The sequence below is a fragment of the Pagrus major genome, chromosome 2 (assembly GCF_040436345.1).
Source record: "Pagrus major chromosome 2, Pma_NU_1.0".
Classification (NCBI taxonomy): domain Eukaryota; kingdom Metazoa; phylum Chordata; class Actinopteri; order Spariformes; family Sparidae; genus Pagrus; species Pagrus major.
The window spans coordinates 2,187,449-2,211,927 of NC_133216.1; the positions used below are offsets into that span (position 1 = coordinate 2,187,449).

Genomic DNA, 24,479 nt, shown 5'->3' on the forward strand with positions numbered 1-24,479 from the left:
GCTGTTCAGGGCTGAAGACAGGGTGGTTGAATGTAAAACGCAGAAATCAAGAACAAAACCTAGTTATGAGTCAAAGTCACACACACACACACACACACACACACACACACACACACACACACAGGTGATAATATTGATGTTCAGTGAACTGCTGGTGGTAATGGTGTGGTTTCATGTCTACAAGAGAATAATCAGGGAGATCAGACCCACGAGAGACACATTAAAAGGATAAATGTAATGTTGCTGCCACCTTAATGGGATTAAAGAAAAGGCTCAAATCAGCTTTAATTAGCGAGCGTGAGTCACTTCTCGCTCGTGTCACTTCGACTTCCTCCGCTGAGCTCATTTTACACTTTAACGTTTGAGCAGTGATTATTTCTTCATACTGCGTGCTGAAACGCAGCGCTGCATTTAAACTCAGCTTCAGCTTTTATTCAGAAGGTCTTTGTTTGTCACCAGAGGGGCAATTAAAAAAATTCATGCACCAGAGCACGGACACACACACACACACACACACACACACACACACACACACACACACACACACACACACACACACACACACAGATGTCATGCTACAAACATGAATAATGTTGACAACCATAGTGCTGGTAATTAATTAAAAAAACAAACTGTCAAAAAATGATTACAACAACAACTCTTTTTAAAAGAGTGCCAGAAATAATTGCAATAAACAATATTAATTTTGAAGCATCTAATTATAATAGAATAATAATGAAACCTTTTACAGAGCAATGTACTTTTAATTCTTAATATTCAGACGCTGGAATTGAAATGTTTAAAATGATTTTAATATTCTCAATAAATAAAATAAAACCACACAACCAAAACAATAAAGAACTACTGTGCCTTATAATAATGGTAGGGAAACTGCTGCTAGTTATTCTGGCATCACGTTGGCTACTCAATAAGATATGTACGATAAGTTGTTAACATAACTTCCCTGACAGGCCCGGTTCAGATGGACCGCTCTTGTAAAAAATGGTCGACATGACGCGACTCGACGGTACTAAAAGTCTGCAGCTGTCCTGAGTGCATTCACTCAGTTTTATTGTAACGACACCGGGCAGCAAGCAAGAACAAGTTGTTAATATATGTATGAATGTGTCGAGGAGTACATGTCAAATTCAAAGGAACTCAAAGTAGCAGCCAAGACTGTCTTACAGTGTTGAGCAGGTGTGGATCGGCCATTGGGACCACTGAGAGAAGTTCTGGTGGTTCTGATGGCCAGTGTTAAATGAAACGCGTAAATCAAACAGAAAACAACACAGGGCAGCAACGGTCCTCAGAACTGTAGACCGCCAGCCCCCCCGGCTGATTTCAACCTGATGTTATTATCCGTCTGTCATCACACACTATTAGAAGCATGCACGTAACATTCAGTCAGTACTCGGGGCGCAAGTGGCTCATCTGAACGAGCAGGGAACATGGTCGGGGTTTCCTGAGCTGATTCTATGTTTTAAAAACATGAAGGAAAGCAAAAAAAAAAAAGAAAGCGAAAGAGTCAGAGCTCTGAGGAAAAGAGAAGTTACAGGCATGATCAATAAACATGAAAAAATGATTCAACAAAATGTGTCTGTGAGTGGTTTAGACTAATTCTGGGCCTGATTTACTGGTGAGTTTCGGGGGCTACATCCTCCCTCACATCCAGCCTCAGTCACTCTCCACTGCGAACGCTGAAGCCTTACTAAGCCAGCAGTTCTGACCGGTCCAGCTCTGAAACAAACATGTTGGAGACCCGAGTCACTAGTTTCCAAAGAAGACTTACATTATAAATCCCTTCATCCAGTGTTTCTCACAGAAAGGACCTACAGGCGTCAGAGCGAGGGGGGCTGCCCCGTATGGAGTGCCAGAGAGCGGTTAGGGGTTCTGTGCCTTGCTCAAGGGCACCTCGGCAATGCTCAGCACATGAACTGGCGAGTCTTGAACTGGCAACCCTCCAGTCACCAGACCCAGTCCCTGCAGAGCGAGCTACTGCTGCCCCACTGCAGGCTGTGTTAGTGTGTGAGAGTTAGATGTATCTGTTTGTGTAATGTTGTTTGCACTGTCTGTGTCACGAAGAGCAAATTACTCCTGCAGGTTTTTAAAATCTCAATTCACAAAAATCAGGAAAAGAAAAAAAACAAACCTTGGATCACATTTTCTGACAAATATCTCATCTTTCCCCTCCGTAGCTTCATGGGGTGTTTTGAGTGCTCTGTTACGGGTCCGAACGTGGAATTAAATATGCATAATTATGTAATATACAAAAAGTTCTCTACTAATTGGAGAGTGATGTTAATACACTGGCAGACTGAAAGACAGAAGGACGGTGATAGAGACAGAAGGAGTAGGACAGACAGAGAGAGAGATACATAACGAGGCTGACAGGAAGTGAGAGAGAGAAGCCAGAGGTGGTGTGACAGAGCAGCAGACGGCCGTTTGTGTGCGTTGCCAGTTTGGGGAAAGCTCGGCAGGATAATTGGTGTCAGAGTCCAGCTGAAGAGGCTGTCATCGCTCGACTCTGCGGGCTGGCAGACTGCCTCGGAGAACAAAAGGTGGACAGAGACAGTGATAAAGACCTGGAGATGGAATCATGACACGGTCTGAGCGTTTCGCTAATCCCTGCACCAAGAAGTCTGAATCGTCCGAGTCAGTTTCTATCTTTAGCTGACAAAGTTGATGAAAGAGAGAGAAGAGTGGTCAGACTGTCCGTCTCCTCCTGAACAGCAGGATGTAGAAGACAAATAAACCTCTGCGGCAGAAGTTAATGTGAAAAGACCGCTTCCAGTTAAGAAGCTCTGATAATCTGACCCGACCTGTCAAGCAGCAAACCACAGACGGACACAGGGAGAGACGAGCTGCTGGAGAAGTGGAACATCTGGCAGCTGAAGAGCCAGATGTTTGTTTAAGAGTTGGTGGAAACTAAACCAGAGCTACAAGGAGAAGAAATGTTGCACAAAGGCGGTGGAAACAAGGCTAAACTTAATAGTGTTCTATGCTGATGATGTGATAATGAATATCACATTTTAACAACAGGTTTTCATTTATTTTCTTACAATCTGTAACAACTTCTGTTCAGTCTGGTTGAAGTTGTTCAACAGTGTTTCAACAGTGAGCACCAAACCTCACCGACAGGTCTGGGTTTTCAAACATTAGACTTCAGTAAAGCTTCAGTAAAAAGTCACTTCCTCCCCTCGTTGAACACACACCGTCTGCCACGAGTGGCGAGCAGCGCACAGGGATCGGTTTAGTTTGAACAAACTTCAAAGACTGCACAACAAACTTTAAGGACTTAAAATAAATCTGGAATCCATTCAAGAAAAAAAGTACAGGGACCATCTTACTGGAACTCAATCAAATACGAGAGACTGCTGAAGGTTGAAGTTTCCTTTTAAGTTTTTAAAAACAAGGAAGAAGCACTCCAGGAAAAAAAAAACAGGTCTGAAAGAATAAGAGGAACAACCACCTGTTTAATGTTGAGATTGGATACAGGGCTGAGGGATTAGCGAACACCAACACGTTTTGTTTTAATTAAAATTATATGCACCGGACCACTGGGCATACTGAAATGTAGATAACTCCACAGCCTCATTTAACTCAGATAAATCAAGTTTGGGGGAGGGTCTCAACAGTACTCAACATTGTATTTGCTGTAAACTGCAAACTGATGCAAGTCATCTTTCTAATTGTTCTGCCACGACAGCTCAGAAGGAAACTGCAGTCGTTGACTCCAAAGTGGATCTTTGTACCAAACAGAGAACTGCTTCACAAACACTTTAAAAATAACCCGTTTGATATTTTTTCTATTATTATCTCGATGCTGGAAATCACTCAGAGACCCACCGACAGTCTGCTTATATAACGGCTGTCTGATGCCATCTGTGTATCCTCACTTGTAAGAATTTATTTCCCACTTATGTCTTTTTATTTATATTCGTCACATACTGTATAAATTCCCGTCATGTCCGCAGCCAGTCCCCTGACACAGTTATTTTCCTATTTTTAAAAGAAACCTTCCCGTCATTAGATCTAATCAGGTCTGATCCTTGATTCTTTACTGCCTGTAAAGGTCTTTGTAACTGTGCTGCCACAAAGGGCTGTATGAATAAATAAACTTCTCTGAGGCACCAGCACAGTCAAATGTGATGCTTCCATATTGGTGCAATGAAGCATCATATAATCCATCTGTTTGCTGTTTGACTCCCTCCCTCTGGGTGCACTGAGCAATCTAACAGTGCATTAATTGTTCCTCTATCTTCGCTGCTGCATCTTTAACACAAATGTTCGAGGGCTTTTGTTCATGCTCTCAATTATTGTTTTCCAGTATCGACGACAGTGATCGTTAACTGTGAACTGTGTATGAGAGCGATGCTGCAATTTGTGGTCAAACAGACAGATACAGAAAAACAACTGTTTCTGTTGTCCAGCTACACAAACTGCAAGTTTAACAAAGGTGAATCTGACCTTAAGGTCTGTCAGAGCTCACACCAAAACAGGAAATGCATTCTTGACATCATCCATTGCTCTGACAGCTGCTGCTCAGGCCTGTTAACGCAACAGAACAGCAACCTCAACCTCCGTGGTCAACCATCAAGTCTCACACACTTTATCATTCATTAATATCATATAGTGCACAGTATCCCTGCAGAGCCGCTCTCTCATGTAGCTGTTACTTCTGCTCTTAATAGGACACACTTGTTAAGCCTATGGATGCATTAGCATACATAAAGCATATTTTGAGTGTTAAGCACATATAAATATACATGAACCCACACCTACACATGCACTCCACATCCTGTTTTAAGTGGACTGCACATGTTTAAACATGCACATGTCAAATGTACAGGATGGCAGAGAAACACATGCAGTCTATCTGTGGAGGAGCTGAGAAGGTGAGCTTTAAGAAAGTGAAGTGTCTCTATAAAGAAAATGATCCATCACTTCCGTCAGCCATTAAAGGGAAAGTAGTTGTGTTTTATGATGGGCTGTTTAGAGTAAGTGCAGGGTTAGGGTTGTCTGAGAACACAGGGAGCATTTTGAACAAGGTCATTAATCACCAGCCAACCAAACACTGGGAAGTTTGAACTTTAAAGGCTAGTGAATCACGACTCTGATGTCAAAATCTGGTAAAAGTTTTCAGACCTGGCAGCTCCGTCCAGAATTTATACAGCCAGTGAGTGTAAATAAAAGCTACTTCAGGTACGTCTGAGATATTCTCACCACATTCAGTCCTTCATGTTCTTCTAAGAACAGCAGGGACCGAAGCTCATTAACAATAATCCCATTCATCATCGTCATAACAGTGGTGCCTGATGTGTCTGGTAGGCACGAGTTACATTGTAGATGTGACTGAATGGGACCATCGACTGTGCTGATACACAGATGGATTACTAGTTTCACTGCTTCAACAGATTATTTAAATCCCAGCAGCCTACAGGACCAGGAGGTTCTAGACTGGACTTACAGATGAAACTTAAATGGATATATAGATCACTAAAAACTCCACAAAGATCAGAAGACACCACAGAGACCATGAGTATCCCCATTGTTTCTGAGGGACACACTGTACTGAACATTACAGGACACTGGACGGACTATAAGAGTCTCATCCCTGACCAACCATCTGCTCAGAAACAGCTGACACCAAATCATTTTCCTTTGCCATCTATGCTGCAGTTAGTCAAAGAAGGGAAAATGCTGATCTGAATCCGACCATGACTGATGATCTGAGCTGATGAAACTGGACTATAAACTGAAATTTAACACTATTTTACCATTTGTGTGCCATTTCCAACAGTTTTATCTGTGATGTTTGTCCAGATATCCAGTGGTACAAGTCAAACATTTTTAAAATAATCTTTGTGAAAGCAGTGATTGGATCAAATAGCAAACAATTAGGATATTTTACCACTAGGCGTGCAACACAAAGCTACTGTAACTGATTGAAAATATTTGTATTCATACCTTCGTTTGGCAGCCCAGTCGGCAGAATCAAATTTTGTCGTCAAGAAACCACTGGTTATTTTTATTTTTTATTTTATTTCAAGCAGTGTTTGTGGTGTCAGAACCAGGTGTTTTAAGCCAAAACATGTGTTTTTCTTTCTTCACGCTAACCAAGTGGTTTTTGTGCCTAAACCTAACCACACTATGACCACAGAGGTGTCACAACATGAAATTAAAAATTCAACCTAGAGAAACACAACGTATCCAAGGTTTGCAGAGACACACATAACCAGCATTTATTGGAGCGATTGGGTTGGTTTTTGGATAGTGGGCTTTGTTTTTTAGTGAAGCTGCTTACATCTTCTTGATGAAGGACCTAAAACACAAATTGTACTCAAAACCCACCGTCAGCACCAGAAAAGAAGTCTTTACTGAGTCTTAATGAAGAGCTGTATTGAACATGAGGTTTTTACAGTAGAGCTGAGCCACATTACAGGATTCATCATCGAGAACTGGAAGTTGGACTCGGTCCAACCCGATGCTTAAATCAGAGCTTTAATTGGCTCAACAGCCGTGTGTGTCTTAAGTGTTAGATCACAGATTACATCTGTATTAAACAAGACCTCTATTAAAACTCAGTATTTAACCAGCAGCAGTCGTTCACAGAGGAAGTGCCGTCGGCTCTTATCTGTGGTCTGTTTGAATCCCACAGCAGAGAGTGGATGAATGACTGCAGTTTAACTAACAGATAACACAACATGGTGGATCCACTGTGATCAGATAGAGGACGCTCTGTCATTACTGTGGACCCACAACCAGATAATGTCCACTCTGATCTGATAGTGTATGGACGTCCATTATTCAGGCAGATATTGGACTGTCGGTGGTCAGCAAGCCGAGATAAGAGGTAGCTCCATTAGAGGATGGGTGGGCGGCTACTGTAAATGTGTGTGGCTGTGTAAAACATTGCTCGTGTTCTCGTGAATATGTGTGTCTTGTGTTGCTGTGTGTGTTTGATCGTCAAGCTGGTCAGTACCTGACGTACCATACACCATCTTTTTCTTCCCATTGACTTCCATCAGCAATCCATCCATCCTCTTATGCACAAAGGACTTGACTGAAGCCCTTCATTTGTTCATTTGAACTGTTAGAAACTTTGACTGGAGCTCAGCCTCTGATACAGAACCAGACAGCTACAACAAGCCCATAATTGCACCTCCTGTATCTGTGTTTGGGAAGAAATTGTCACTTACCTTTCTGTCATCTGGTTGCCAGATCAATCCGTCCTGACACCTGAAAAGAGAACAAAATGGGATTTTTTTATTATATTTTTCCACAACTTCTTTTTGCAACTGTAATTAACTTCAGGAAAAGCCACACGACTCGTCCCTGTAGGAGAATCCTCTGTTATCTCGCCCTCCAGCAGAATTACATTCATTAATTATTGAAGCAAAAGAGAAAACCTTAAAAGACGTAAAAGTCCAGGAGTCAATTTTTTTCTGTTGAATATTATTAAAAGGTGCAGTTTGTAAGACAGTTGATTTTTGAGTCTCTTTTCTAACACATCAACGACTGACGCTTTAGGATGGTGGCCGACCCGACCTACAACCCCAGAGCCTCAGTATCTGACGAGTCGGGAACGAGACTCAAAAATCTTCTTTCTTACAAACTGGATCTTTAAATTTTTTGGGCAGGTGATGAGGTTAACTGCTAAATGACAGGGCTGGCCCTTTTTTCTGATTGACAACAAACTAATTTATAAAAACACAAAACCAACACTTTGCTAGTCTCAATACTGTTTCACTTTCCGTCGTTGGCTCTTGCATTTGTTGGGGACTATTTTCAGCAGCAGTTTAACCCACATTTGGGCAGCAAGATGGTGTATGTGGGATTAGGGCTGTAACTGATGGGTTCCTTATTGTTTTATTTAAAAATTATTTTCGTGACTAATATTTGAGTCTATAAAAAGGTCAAAAATAGTTAAAAATTAGTCCAAGGTGACGTCTTAAAGTTGCGTCATTGTCTAACCAACAGTCCAAAAAGCCTCTAAGTAAACACCAAAGACATTTTAGAAGCTGTTTCCACTGATTATAGAAAAAACTACACGTTGCAGTTATATGTGGCACTGAGTCAAAATAAACTGTAACAGTCGAGCTCTATGGCACAGAGGAAGAAGTCACATCGAGCCTTTAAAAGTAAAATAATTTGAAAAACAATCAACATTCAAAGTCTAAAACAAGTAAAGCTGCACGTCTTTACAACATTTCATTTTTATGACAGTCGTTAGAGAGAGGAAGAGCACAAGAGGGAGATGACATGCAGAGGATATCATGAGTCAGATTTGATGTTGCGAGAATATAGTTGAACCCACTGAGTCATCACGACACCAATTCTCATTCCATCTTTTAGCGTTTTGTTGCCAAACTGCATCTCTTTGCAATGAAGGGGACGCTGGAACGGAGCGACTCTGAGGCAAATGGATTCATTTTAAAGACGCAGAGGCAGCTGACAAATGGATGTCATCACGGAGGAGAAGGAATGAACGGAGGCAAAAACAGCTGAATAAATTACGGGGACGAGTTCGGTTCCATCTACACGTCTCTGTATCTGATAGATGACTTATAAACACGGGCGGAGGAAGAGGGAGGAGAGACGGAGTGTGATTCGAGGACACAGAGAGCAAAAGATGCTGAGAAAGAGCAATTCAGAAATGGATTGATCAATCAGCTTTGAATACAGAGCTCCTCTTCTTTCCAGTTCTGTCCTTTTTATGCCGTCTTGTCCCACTTTCTCCACCTCTCATCACCCTTTTCTCCTCCTCTCTCGACTCGTCATTCCCTTCCGTCTTTTCCTTCCAGAACTTATTGTGGAAGAAATCTCATCACGCAGTGTAGATTATTAAAAAGCCTTCTCAGCCTCTCCACCTCCGAATTCAATTTGACTACTTGAGTTTTTAAAAGCCAGAGGCTTACTTTGATCTCCAGATTGCATCGCTGACATCACTGTGGGCACTCCACACGTACGTCTGTACGGTCATGTGCTTCCACAAAAAGAGAAATCTTCCAAGGTGATGACACCGAGAATGAGCTATTTTTGGATTAAAGAAAACAGTAGGTGAAGGTCAGGTGGAGTATTTACTGGTCATGTGTATTGAGGATTGGATGAGGATTGAATGAAATGGCTTCAGGTATACATTAAAGTAAAGGTACAGCATGCGTTTGTCACTCTCTGCATGGTGATTCAGTGTCTGATTGGATCCCCGCTGGAGGAAGTTGACCTTATTCGGAGAAGTTCCCAATGACCCGTGATGGGAAGTCCCTCGTTTCACTTTGAGCTCAATCAATTCTGAAGGTAAACACAAGCAGCAGTTAACGTGCTAATGACCGTCCTCAGTGGGACTTCATAATCTTATAATTGAGCAGTCACACGGCAGACAACGACAGAGCTACAGTCAGAGCGGAGTCAAACATTCAACCAAGACACGAGCGATTTCAACTCTTTACAGATAATAAATGCATATCACTCCACATATCTAACAAAAGCTGTCATCATCTCCTGGCTACCAAAAGTAAGTATTACAAAAGTTGAGTTTTTAGACATGGACACGGGAATAAAATAGCAATATCCAAATGAGGGCACAAAGTCAGAACTGGAGCTGAGCAATATGCATAAAAGCAATTGTGATATGAAGCACGATTTCAGTGGGGATGGTAATTTTTGATTTTTAGATTTTTTGGATTTGGATTTTTCTCTTGGTATTAATACAATTTTGTTTTCGATTAACTGTGCAGCCTGAGTAAGCTTTGCTTTCTGAATTTTATCAATATATTTAGAGGGTGTCAGTCGAAAAGTTTTTCTTCAAATACTGATAAATGATACCTGAAGCAGAATGCTCCAGGTTACCCAGTACCCTTCATAGTGGAAGAAGTTCAAAGCAATCTTTATTAAGGTGAGGGGAAAAACTTCACTGGACAGTCACCTAAAAAATACTTTTACCACAAGCTAAAAAAAACCCGCACACAACCGAGTACATTCCTGGTTTTGATCATACTCACGATATAGTGTTTACAGTGATATAAATCTCCTTGTATACTTGATTCTAACATAATCCAGCTTTCTGATCATCAAATCTGTCTGACTATGTGCAGCCCCATCACTCAGACATCTCTCCACAACAACTGCATCGCTGTGTGTCCTCTGTGTGCATGTATAGAAAATACGACAATGGAGTGAAGTTTTTAATTTCCCCTGTGGGGATTGATGAAGTTCTTCTTCTTCTTCCTAGCTTCCTGAACTCTGCAACATTTACAGCTCTCTGCATGATTTGGCCCCTCCATCTGTTCCCTGTGTTATATCACTGTAAACTGAATATATTTGGTGTTTTGTATTGCTTGCCAAACAATATAACCAGTTGATGACACCTATATTACAGCTAAACACAATAAACAACACACTGACTATGAAATCGGTTCATATACTGGATATTACTGCGTCTGTAAACAAAGTCTGAGCTGTTCACAGCCGAGCCTGCGCATCATTACAGAGGAAGCAGTGGTCATGCCTGTCTGATCTAATCATCTGCGGACCACACTCCATCCCAACAAGCATTTACTGATATTATTCTATTAGGAGATCCTCCTCTGTGGGTCTTCGTTAATGCTTAGGCCCTTTTAAAGACGATGGCAGAGCGCAGGCAGGGAGGGCTCCAAAAAGTTCAAGCACACTTTGATGCTGAGTAAAAGGGGAGTGCTGGAGGGAGGTATGGATTCAAGGGAAGGCTAATAGTCTATTATAGTGTGGTTTTCCTTTTAAAAGTTGGTATATGGGCTAATGGCATGCAGCAGGGAAAGTTTTTATGCTGATGATGGTGTATAGTTTCAAGTATAAGTAAAGAAGTAAACAAGAGAAGTGCTGAGGCATGAATGTATTAGCATTTGAGCCAGCAGACGGGCAGGCTGACGAGTACACATACATACACACAATATATATTCAATACACTCATCATATCAATATTTACATCCACACGATGTCGGTTTAACTGACACCACTGCTGTGTGAAAACAGCACAGGTGTTTATTGACATGTGGTTTAAGCTGACAGATGACGCCCGCAACCTTTAGTGACACACAACAAGAAGTTTCCCCATCAGGCCTCATCACAGGAAAATAACTGCTTGACAGGAAAAACCTTGTGAGAAAACCACACAAGAGCAATTTAATATTTCAAATCTGCCTTCAGGTGGTTGTAAAACACACTTCACCCCGCCACACAAGAGCTGAGGTGCAGGATGCATCCCAGAGATTTCTGCTGGAGTTTTATCTAAAGAGAGTGCCGTACAGAACAGTAGAGTCCTAGATTGAATTCACTTTATAATGATGTTACAGAGATGTTTACAGGTCAGAGGTCACAGTTTGTTGACAATGAATGTTAGCATTAACTGTGATCCCGTAAAGATCTTGGTATGTTTTTGTTCTTGGCCAAGTAAGGGTTTGTCAGAAGACATGAATCTTTCCACATCATATCACGACATTGTTGTATCGCAACAGATTATCTAATCGTGGTCTCTTTTAATAGCCTACTCTATGGTCAACACTCAAACTGAAATCATACAGACAATGTAAAAACCAAAACTTTGAATGGAGAGAGGATAAATAGTTCAGAAATAGTTATGATTTTAAGACGATGATACACCTCTTTCTACCTGTAATTTCTGCCCAAGAGTTTCTCAATCATAACAAAACCAAAGACATAAGTAACATGGGATCACGGCAGTGTTTTTGGAAGAGGTAATGTTTTAAAGTTTCATTCATGTTATGTTTAGTCTCATTCGCCGACCTCCATCATCACTCTCTGACTCTCTCCTGGAAGTTATAGCGACTGGCAACCAAATGAAATACACCATTATCTTGAGAAAAATAACAGATTTCTCTGGTTTGAACATTGTTGGAAGAGTTCAGGATGATGTAAGGACACAACTCAATGAAATATATAACAAACACCTCGTTATTTTTAGATATAATAATGCAGAAATGGTACATATTACATCTTTAATGCAGGTTTGACTATAGCTGTGTCATAATCCTGCTTAAGAGTACTTGATGTACAAGTTGGTTGTGTGTAACTGCAGGCAAAAAAACATAAATAAAAAAAACAGAGCCTCCAGCAATAACCAAGGGGTAAATGAATCTTTTTAAAGACCTGCATAATATGATGAGAGGCCACAACTGTGACTCATTACAATTATCATCCTGTCACAGCAGCCTGTCTCACTGCACTGCTGCAGCTCATTAACCCCCCTCACATCTTCACTGCACCTCTCCAGTAGATGGCTATGAGGCAGCAAACACCCAGAGTGCATGATGAGGGTGCATAATATATGGCTTTACATACACAGCAGTGCATCCACACTGTTTATGGAAAGTAGCCATCATAATTTCCACGAGGCTAATCTGATGTATTCAAATTTCACGTTGTAGACCAAATCACAGAGAGTTGATCAGATCAGAGTTGCATCAAAATTGAGCTTCAGATCACAAGAATAAGAGAATTATTCACAGGATTTTTTAGAAAAATGTAATAAACTTCGGTCAGCTAACCAGTGAGGATGTCCCTTTATCACGACTGCAGATATTGACACGTCTTACGCAGATGATACTCATCTAGATCTGTTATCTGTTATCAAGACTTGTCAATTAATATTTAAAGTTAAGTGACTGAATTAACTGGCTAAACTGCAGGAACAGTTTTTCAAAGTATTTGAGGTGTTACTTTAAGTTTTTTGGTTGAGTCTGACCCTTTTGACCAACACATCCTCGTACCTAAAAGACTGAATAAGGGTTGTCAGTTATTTTAGTACATTTTCGGTTCACATTGGACATAAACAGCGGGTCTCCTGGGTGAAAGTCCTGTGGTGGTTTTGCCACAAGATGTTGCTGCCTAACAATAAACAAGAATATGGGCCGTAATAAGCTGCTTTCACAGTCGACCTATATGGTTGTTTTGATGTGGATGACCTGCTTTGGTAAAAAAGCTATATTCATATCTCATATATTACAGGGCATTTTATATCTCATGTAATATTGAGCATAATACAAGTGTAGAAGTGTAAAGACAAGCGTTGACACATTTTTGCAGTTTTCAGTGAACCAAAAAATGCTGAAAATCCACACAACAAGGTGAAACTTGTAACATTCCTCACACTCGAACTGCAGCAAAGATGATAATAGTCTCCCGTGTGCATTTTGGATCAGAACTGTTGTTGGTCTGTAGTGAAAATATCAACTGGCCAGGAAACAAGAGCATGAATATTCACAGCAGTAATGAAGTTAGCACCGGCTTTGTCAGCTGAACAGGTGGGAGAGGACAGGTGCAGGGCGCCTGTGACCACATTAAAAACTCGTTTTTTGGTGTTTCACCACACAGATGGGCATAAAAACATATTCATTAAGACCATGATGGATTTCAGCTCTAAAACTGTCCCTGAATGCAGCATCCTGTGACAATGAGCAACATTCACATTTATGAGTCGAGTACAGACTGCAGAGCGTCCAGCAGGCTGAATTACACCGAATATGAATGCATCCGCGAAATGTCAGCGGCTGGACTGTGTTCATTCAATCGCCTGTTTTCATGGCCTCAGTGTCACCTGTGGAAAATAGATGTTACAGCTTCTTTCTCCATGAACGCCTCTCAGGCTTTTCTCTCTTTCCGTCTCCAACCTAACTGCCTACTCTCCTCTATTCCTCTCCCACATACTGTCCCCCTCCCCCTCTTTCTTTCTTCCTCTCTCCATCTCTACTCGTCATCAAGTTTGTGTAACTCTCTTAATGCAGCGTGACTAGAGCCGGGTTAGCCCACAGATTTCCTGAACCGATTCACAAGGTCCAGATTCGATTTGACATGATACAATATCGAGATATTTCAGTTACAATGCCACTATGAAAGAGATTCTGGGAGACCAAATGCTGTAAATTGTACAAGGAAGCCTCGAACCTGGTGCATTTTTAAAAATGTAATGAAATCTACTTGGTTTGACTTGGCACTGCCGGGATTTGCATTCCCACCACAACTGGGCTACCTGCTTGAAAGATGTCTTAAAGCAATGACGCACTTGTCCCGATCTGTGCAGTATTAATGAAGAATCACCGCTCACAAAGTGGCTCCGCTAATTCAGCTTCAGAAATGTTGTGTTTTCAGCAGCAGCAACTAAACACGACTCCTGAACCAGCTGACAGTGAACACATGAAACAGTGAAACACAGCAGATGATTGAAAGAACAAGCAGGACGAGAGAAACTAAAGAGATTCAGTTAGAAGCTACAAAAGTACTGAGAGCTGAACACATCGACTTTAAAAACGTCTTTCTCTCAAATTTCCTGCCCAGACATGAGTTCAGTATCGATTTCGGAGATCTGGCTAGGCCCTACTCCGGAGCAGGTCCATCGTTGGCGTGGCTCGGCTCAACTCTGCACAGTAAAACTGGTGATGGAAAAGTAAAAATCAGCGTGGCTCGGTTAAACTTAACGCCAAAAGTGCTGGTGCAAAAACAGCACAGGTTACGGAGTTTACAAGGTGCACTTGCAGCATGAAGTCCACACTGGCACCCACAAGTTTTGCTGTACAAAGCAATGTAGATTCCTGAGTTTATGAAGCACACCTGAACGCACCTTGGATTCTTTATCCCTGCGCCGTGCGACATGTTCTCACCCCCAACTCATCAAGGCACCAAAACTCTTTGATTAGGTTTAGAAAATATCGTACTTCAGGTTAAAATAACTGTTCTGTCTTTCACTGAAAATCAAATTGAAATGGATAATTGATTTTTTAAACCCAGTCCAAAGCATGACTGTGTAAATTGAGACCATGCATAGACTGATGAGCCACTTCAGACTCCCCTCGTCTCTTTTCATCGCACAACTTTCACAATTATCTAAACCTTCTCTGACTCATTTTCCCTGAACCTCGTTTAACTCCACCTCTAACTGCGACTGAATCATTTAAATATAATCATTAACTGCTTCATCCTCTATTTTTTGACTCACAGCTCATGAATCCCCTGAACACACACCTCATGCAACACTCCCTCGCCCTCGCCCTCTCTCTCTCCCTTTTCCTGTTATCTTTCACAGCTTCTGTCTTCTCTCCGACGACTCCCTCACACTGCCTCTCTCTAACATGAGAAGTCCATTCTCGTGTCTCTCTGTCAGCAGACACTGCGCTCCATGACACACAGTCTGCTGACACCCGCCATCAGCCGCAGCATCGCCACGAGAAAGCTATGTGTGTGTGTGTGTGTGTGTGTGTGTGTGCGTGTGTGTATGTGTGAGTCGGGGTAAGTGGTCTTTGTCGGTCGGTCTGAGCGTCCTCTGTGTGTGCATCTGTTTGTGTCTCCATGTGCGGCTGTGTGAGTCAGGGTAAGTGGTGCATGCCTTAGGTGTGTTTTGAGAGCAACCATGCATTCATGTGTGTGTGTGTGTGTGTGTGTGTGTGTGTGTGTGTCAGATTGGTTCTGTGTTGATTTCTGCCATCTCTTCTTCATGAATGATTCAAAGGGCTCCAAATAGGAAATTGTCTCTCTGACCAGCCCACTTTCCATCTCTCTCTCTCTCTCTCTCACACACACACACACACACACACACTCATCTCCCTTGGCATATGCCACTTTGGGAGTGTGTATGAATGCATTTACGGGAGTGTCTGTGTGTCTGTATGCATCTGTGTGTGAGTGAGCCTCCATGCTTTCAAGCGTGCATATGTGATAGTACACATTTGTGTGCACGCACGCGCGCTTGTGTGTGTGTGTGTGTGTGTGTGTGTGTGTGCGTGTGTGTGGTGCTGATCAGAGAGGAGGCCTGAGGCTGTGGCCGGATCAGATTGAGTTGGCGGTGCAGAGCAGAGAGTAGCGATCAGGAGGAGATGCTCAGCCTTAATCTGATTGCGGCTCCAAACTCTGCACAGTCGACTAGCAGAGAACCACTGAGGAGAGGTCTGGGACTGTGGACGGACACACACACACACACACACACACACACACACACAGTATCTTCATAAAGCCTCTGCATGGCACTTAATCTTAAACACTATGTTAGCACCACCAACAGTCCAAAATCCAAAGATATTCACTCACATTTACTGTGAAACAGATGATCAGCACTAATTCCAGATCGTCATCATCATCAGAGAAACGACTATCAGAGCAGCTTATTGTCTTTAATATTTACGTTTCTTGTCAGGTGGCGACCTCCAGTGGCCCTAGTAATTATCACAACTGCAAAAGAGGAAGTGAGCAGAAGCAGCGTAAAGAGGGGAAAGCCTGTATAGACGGGAGGTCGGGGTAAGTAGTCATCGTGTACAACAGATGTCCGGTACGGCTGTCGCTGGTGCGCTCAAGCGGTCATGATGTGTTGGGAGTCGTTGGTATTCAGTGGATTTGATATGAGGATGTGTTAATTCTCTAATTCTCTCATTTGAAAAGGTGAAACTGTTTCTTTTTTGGTTATTTAATACCTAAAATAAACGGATTCAATGACTCATCAGCTCAGCATTATACGGCATGTAAATACGATCTCCACGAGGATCAGGTGAAACAGTAAAGTTGTCCACAGGTCAGTTTGGTGAATCCAGGCTAGACTTTATAAAACATTTCACAAAATGCCTTTATCATCAGTCTTTGAGTTATCCATCTCTCTACATTAGTTTGCTTCTTGCGTAGATAAAATAAGAAATTACATTATACAAGGTATACGTGACCCAGATGACGTACTGTTTAAATGCTGTCAGTCCATGCGGGCTTGAAATCAAAGGTCAGACAGAAACAATAAATATATTTTCTGTGCTAATGAGACTGGGGGGTCCCTGAGAAATAAACATGTGTCCTGCCCTCTATCGCTATAAATAATGGAAGCCCTGCCTCGGGGATCTAAACTGATATGGCTTTTTAAACAATTTGATTTCCCAGCATCTGTTTTTGTAAAGATGTATACTTCTGATTCATTCTGCATGATAGTGAAGGAATGTCTGGAGACATCTGCAGTGTGACACTGTGGAAAATGGAAACAAAAAAGTTCACGTGATCCACAGTCCAGCAAAAACACGTCTGACCTTTCCATTCGGTAACAAATGTCACCCTCTTCAGAGTCAATACGGCAGAGTATTAACGACTTTAATAAAAATGCTGTGTAGCATGGAGGTCACGCTGCCTTTACTAGACAGTCAATTAACTCGTGACTTAACGGGAAAAAACACATCATGGAACAAACATCTAGCCGAGGAACCAATTCACAGCACGTTTGTGAAACCATGATAGAAAATGAGAGACTGTTAGCAGTCGTACCAGTTAGTAGCCTCGACCTGAGACCCTGGTCGTCTTTTCAGTCAGGTATTCATAAACATAAACTTCATATTTCCCTGTCACACGTCAATTTGGTCGCCCAACCCCGACGGGAAGAACGTTGATGATATGAACTGAGCAGAGAATCTTTTGAGGGATTTCACGATTAGTTTCTCGTTAACAGACTGAAGTGCAGCCAAGTTGTAAGTGTTCTACATCAGCAGTACGGTGTCGACAGTCCCGGACAGGATCCCTTCCTCGTAACTTTCAAATATTCTAGTAACCAAAAATTAAAGGTTCAAGCTCTGTCTCATATCCATCAGGATGCACAGTCAGACAGATTAAACACTGTGTTCATGCTGTTCTGGTGAAGTTTCTTAAATTTCATGCAGGATAAAAAATTGGCAAGTGTCAGTCCAGTCAGCAGAGTAAATATGGTGGCTGTTTCCATTCTGCAAACCACTGATATGTTGAACTTTGGACATATTTCTAACCATACACGCATCACATCACGTTAACATGTATATAAGCTGACGCTCAGAGGTGAAGGGGATGGTGGTGGTATGACAGCTGCCAAGCCAGAGCTGCTGTTTAAGGCTACGTTTCAACATTTTTTAATGAGACGTTGGGACATTTTCAAGCCGTATTTGTGGCAACAAAAAATGGATATTTTGAAGGAGACATCGGGACAATTTGCGGCTAAACTTCGGGTATTTTTAACAAGAAATTGGGACCATTTCCAGCCATGTTTGTGGCAGCAATATCTGGTAAACCAAGAAAAATATCTTTGTCACAGCATTGTCATGAGTTTCAGCACATCTCTGGTTGCCAACATTTATTTTGGTGATTGGGTTAGTATTGCAACACACACCAGCAATGTCACATCATTTCACATCCACAGCAGCGTAATGAAGTTACTGAAGACGGGACATTGATGCTCATTAACATGAATTAGAAATAGAAATAGGACGGTTGTCTATCCTGATGAGTTGATGTGCATCCACCCACCGCTGACACAGGTTTACATACAAAACAAGGGGTACTGCATCAGTACTGCATCAGTACTGCAGTGGTAGATGAAGGCAATTACAACTGAATCATGAATTAAACCAGGAAAATGTCAAAATAATGAGAAAATCCACGTGTTTGGTTTCAGGAAAGTAGCCACAAGCTTCCCTCAGGAATACAACAGCTTCTCTGCTGTGGTTACACAGTCTGACTCACAACAACAGCAGTAACACGTATTTACTGAATATAATAATATACGTGTGGGACAGGACACAGCAAGAAAAATAAAAAAAACACTAATTATCTCCACAGTTCTGTCCGACTAAAGCCCAGTCTCCTCTCTGTGTTTTGTCCTGGTGGGTTTGAAACTCCTGTCAGAGGTCACGGGGTCATGGAGGCAGCTTGAACGCAGCTAACAGGCTGAAACAGGCTGCTGCTGCTGCTCACCACGAGGTGATGCAGGCGGGGAGGAGGTCTGAGCCTCGACGGGGGAATCGAATGAAGAATAGTTTAATTTCAGCAGGAGAGGAGAGAAGACAGCTGAGGTTGGATGGGGAGGTGAGAGAGATTGAAAAGGCTGGTGCACAAAGTTTTTCTTGGTAACTAATGACGTGTGTCACATTTCAAATCTAAAACATGTTACCAAAACAGGGCCACACTGGTGAAAGCCTCAGGGAGGGCGGCAGAAACATTAAGATTGCTTTGCTGCCCATATTTTAGCTTAATATGCCATATGGTGCGCCGTTTCTCCTCCTTCCATTAGATCCTGATGAATACTGTGATCACATAAGTACATCCATTCTACAATGTTGTTGGAATGTTTCCCATTCATTTCATTTTAAACTGGTGACATTTTATTCATCATTATCATTTTTATTTTCATTTGTCATCCCTCGCAGCAGCCACAGCTAGCCCCTCCCCCCAGCAGCTTTACTGTGAATGAGCTTTAAGTTACAGCACTGCAGTCTGGCTTCAGGGCTGACGCAGGTGCAGCAGAGTCCTAATCTACCTGTGAAAAGATCAAAGCAACGTCTAAATTCACTTGTGCTGTCCCGCTCAGCGTGCAGACAACACCGCCACAGCTCGCTGTTCTCATCATACGGTACAAAGCCGACAGCGAGAGGGAGGGAGGGGGGAGCCGACACGAGCGCGATTCAAGGTGAAGTTTTAAAAGGAAACCAGCGTCGAGAATGTAGGTGACCTCGGCTTTCATCCCGCAGAATGAACTAGAACAAAAGGACAACCACCAACATCTGCCCTGAGAGAGAGCTGCAGCCAAACATAAAAAAGTACACTACAGGTGAAAACGTGCAGTGGTCAGTTTTGAGATTTTGGGTGTTTTTGCTTCCATAACATGTTTTCTTTCAGGCAAGTGGAAAGAAAATGTCCAGAATACATACTCAGACTGAAATTACGCACACATTCAATTAGATAATACCTCCTTTGCATATTTAAGCTTCAAATTTTAAAAAACTTGTAATAAAAACAAAACACAAACAACCTCTTAACGTAAGTAATCAACTTGGGACGGTTCATGCCGATTGTCTCGATATGAGTTTTTTCTCAGACTATTCCTATCTATAACTAGTCTGAAGGATTTATACAGAGGGGTGTGTTCATATATCAGGAGAGAGATGGAGTTATCATACAGTTTGTGTTGTGTGATAACAACCGGGCACCATATTAAAAAAGCAATGCTGAACAAACTGTAAATAAAGGAAACATGACAAGAAATATGACAAATGCATCAATAGCAAAATCAAAAATATATGCATTTGATGTGGAGCATGTCAGAGTCTTTTGTTGTGTCCTGACAGGAGAGTCTGATTAAACAAGCCCGAGGCCCGGTGTGACAGCCGGCTCAGTCTATTTGTGTCCCGAGTCGGATACGTAGAAGAAATCCAGGCCCACAGGCGTCTCTACAGAAGCTGCACCTCAACCAGCCGAAGCTATCTACTTATTGAGGGATCCCTACGCTCCCTCTAACAGCGCCTCCACCTCCCTCCTCCTCCTCCTCCTCCTCCTCCTCCTCCTCCTCCTCCTCCTCCTCCTCCTCCTCACCTGGATCTGCACACAACAGCTGCACTCAAACAACAAAAGGTCATTTTCTTCTCTCTTTATGTTTCCGCCTCCTCATGTCAGCGTTGGGTCACGTGATCGGGTCAGCTGCAGGGCAGAAACACCGACGCTGGAAGAAGTTCAGTCTTGTAATGTCGGGCCGCAAATAATGATTATCGGAGGATCGAGCAACGATTGAATATTTATAATGTAGAGCTGACCCAGACGCTTTGAAGCTTCGAAATCTATGTCCACATCAGTACTCCAACGCTTCAGTTTTTGTTTTGAAAAAGATGCAAAGAGAGCTGCTCTGCATTAAATCTGTCTCAAAACCTGCACACATAAAAATCAAGGAATGTGTGTGTGATGTGTGTGCACGCACGAGGATGTGAGAAGTGCTGGCTCAACCCTCCCCCACGCCAAATAGTGAAAATGGTCCAAGGTGTCACCTTTGAATTCCTAGTTTTGTCCAATCAACAGTCCAAAACCCACAGGTTTTCTGTTTACGGTGATATACAACAGAGAAGAGCATTGTGTTTTTATATTTGAGAAGCTGGACACACTGAATATTTGTCATTTTTATTTGAAAAGTGACAAAAATGATGCTGTTTATTTTCCTTTATTCTTCAGTCCAACTTGAGACTGCTCTCCTGTAAGTGCAGGAGAAAGAAACACGTTTAAAAATATGCTCTCAGTGGTTAAAGTGTGTTGGTTAAAGCCAAAACAGAGATTTAGATGTACGAATGAAACCCAAGTGAAATATTAAAATTAATATACTCATTTTTATGCTCCCTGGCAGATTCAGAAAGTTCACCAGCTCCGTCTTAACTGTAGCACCGGAGCAGTTCCCAGAGATAAAAACACTGGAATAGACAATAAACCGTGTTGACCGGAGAAAAGTGAAGTGTGCAGCAGCGCCTGGCTGACAGCCGCTGTGAAATCTCCCCCTGGTTTACATACAATGCTTTTTATTCTCCTGGAGACAAACGCAGTCACAGTTTGACGACATTACAATCATCCGCAGAGCGCTGACAGGATTACCATGCTCGCAGTTTCTACTCCGACAGTTACGTCACGCCACTTTGTGACATTACATGAGATCAAACTCTGTGGAAATACAAACAGAGGATATCAAATGTGAGTTTTGTCGCTGTTTGCCAAATGTGCACATTGATGCGACGCAGAGCTTGTTTGGATGACAGCAGGAAGAATAACAGGATGCTGAAGGAGTCGGCTGCTGGAGTCTTTATTCTGTTGTGAGGCCGGTGAGGAGAGAGACGCCGAGCGAGGACGGAGGAGAGACAAGAAGATAAGGAGGAGGGGAAAGGAGAATTAAGTGAGTAGAGGAGGGAAAGATGGAAAATTAGGAGAAAGGCGAAGCTAAGAGAGGGGAGACGAGGAGAAAGGAAAGGAGACAAGGAGATGAGGACAGAGGAGGTGAGGCGAGGCTAAGAGAGGGGAGAGGAGGAGAAAGGACAGGAGACAAGGAGATGAGGACAGAGGATGAAGTGAGGATAGATGAGGACAGAGCAGAGGCCTGGAACAGAACAGAACAGAACAGAAGAGTCCTGGTCCTGGTTAGCTCACTGCCCCCATTCAGCCCCAAGGCCCTCTGGGTAATATGAGCAGTCTTGCACAAAGCAGATGCTACTCAGGGACTCCCCCCCTCACCCCCCCTCTCCCTTCTCCATCCTCAGTCAATGAGCCAAATCAATGCCCATTTGTCCCGTCACCTCCTCTATCTTCTGTCATCCTCTGCATCATCTCAACACATCTATCTGTTCCTCCTCTTCTATCACCCCTCCTGTTTTCCTCCTCTTCGTTACGTACGCTGCATTTAAGTGACAGTAACGGATGTTTTTTATATAAATGCCACAGCAGGTGGAAGCTACTTTAAAATTTTATAGCATTTCCAACGTGACATTTAAATTCAAAAACACTAAATTATTAACTTTTTTTTCTGACACTTTTACCGTCCATTACCTCGCAGTAAGTGTTCGACAACTTAAAACACTTAAATGCCAAACAAAGTGTGTAATCTGCTTCACAATTTTAAAAATCTAACTTTTTACTTCCCCTCTCCTCCACTTCTTTCTTTGCTTCCTGTAGCTGTTTATCTTCTACTTCTATGTCCTGAACGTGACATTTAGATGCACTAAAGACAAATGATTCAGCAGGTTGAACTCTTTCATCGTCCATGTTCTGATTACTTCATTCAAACTCACTTATGTTTTACTTCCTCTTTTTCATCATCCAGCTTTCTTCATGTTTCCATCCTTCATCCCTTTTTTTTGTTGCGTTTCCTCGCTTTCTCTGCCTCGCTCAATTTCTCTCTCTTCCTCTGTCTTCCTCCCAGGTATCTCTGACTTCCTGTCCTTCCTCTCCTGCTCTCTACACCTTCCTCTTTGTATCTCCATCACAACCCTTTGCTCAGCGTTGAGCCTCATCTTGCCCGCCTCAGTGTCGACTCTGCAGGCGCCTCACGGCGTTCCTTCCCTCAGCTGACAGGAGGTGATAGAGAGCAGACAGAGGAAAAGAAGGTAGATGGAGGGTGAGAGACAAAGGGAGGGAAGGAAGGAGAGGGGGAGGGCTGGTTGACGGTTCTGACATGAACAATGAAAACAAACAAGATGGGATGGGAGGCGAGGAGGGAGATGAAGAGGAGGAAGACGGCAGAATGTCGCTTTACGCTGCGATGCAGAAACCTCAGGCGATCGTCGAGGAGGAGGATGATTGGAGATGGAAGACGGGATGACAGAGGAGAGGAGAGAAATGGAGGGGAGGTAAATGACGGGTGAGAGGGGTTAAAGAGAAAATGAGAGGAGGCAGAGAGCAGGTAAAGAGGCTGAAATCGACTGGCCCTCGACCAGAATCAGTCGACATTTTCACTAAACAGCAGATTGGTGACTCACCCCACCTGAACGCTCCAAATTGATTTGCGAGGCAGCAAATGTGTGTATTTGCATCAACTCTTACTCACTAAACAGCACTCTGCCTTCACGCCGCACGCCATTAAGTCATTAAGTCATTTTCTCGTTCAAATACCGCAGCGGCTCGTCTGCAAATCAGCAGATGGGGGAGAGGGGGGAGGACGCAGAGATCTGAGTGGGTGGTCAGCCAGGAGTGAGGAAGACGAGGGAAGAAGGAGGAGACGGGAGTCAGCAGAGGAAATATCATGAAATGTGACAAAACCTATTTTTTTTAAGGAAAGAAAACAGAGATAAACAATTTTTGTTTCAGATCTGTAGAAAAATAAGTAGAAGACTCTCTTGTGTTTTATTTTAAAACTATAAAACCTGTAAAATATTAAATCCAGCACAACTCTGTTCTTTGTAACACCGACATCAAAGCTCTTTATTATCATTTGCTTGTCAAAGATATTTATCATCAGAAATCTTAAAGGAAGCATGTTAGGATTCAGATCAGAAACTGCTATTTTCAGTTTTCAAAGACTCAAAGACTCTTCTCTCTCGTTCATCTCGAGCTGCAGACAGACAACAAGATCCTATCAGAATAAATAAGAAATACACAAAGAGTGTGTAGAGACCTCAGCAGAAACTGTGACATCTAACCGGCCAAACCATGTGAGCAACTACTCCAACATGTGGTTTTAGATATATTATGAAGCAGACGGAAGACCAGCGACAGTCCAGTGAGTGGTGACTCATACAGTGTTGTACATTACTGTACTTCTCAGTGAAGGAAAGCAGCGTCAAACAATTATCACCAACACAAATCATATCTCCAACAAACTGCTGACAGGATCTGAGTGTGCAGACAAAATACTACCGCTGTGGTTTGAGGTATTGTCCTGAATTACTCTCAGGTATACAGTATACTACTACTGTAATATACAGATTATAACTGCAACAAATCAAGGTAGTATTGGTGCAGACACCTGGATCTGTTGACGGATGTCAAGTCAACAGATTCAGTAGAGAGCAGGAGATCGGGCATCAGGGCGTGATGGATTAGGCACAGTGAGTTGACGGATCAGTTGCTGTATCTGAATTTGTGCAATCACAACTCGAACAGTACTTTATCCAAATGAGTCCGTCCAATGCAACGCACCAGGTCAGCACTACTAGGCAGTGCTGACCAAAATGAATCAGTATTCTGTTAATGAATCACCCGATTCT

General features: G+C 42.5%; 1 protein-coding gene across 4 annotated transcripts in view; it reads right to left on the reverse strand.

Moving 5' to 3' along the window:
* Nucleotides 1-24,479, reverse strand: part of LOC141014062 (leucine-rich repeat and fibronectin type III domain-containing protein 1-like protein) — a 303,976-nt gene that overhangs the window by 248,970 nt on the left and 30,527 nt on the right. For all 4 annotated transcript variants that reach the window (XM_073487775.1, XM_073487773.1, XM_073487774.1 and 1 more), the window contains one exon: nucleotides 7,200-7,239. The gene's annotated coding sequence lies outside the window, so the exon portion shown is untranslated. The remainder of the gene's footprint in view (nucleotides 1-7,199; nucleotides 7,240-24,479) is intronic.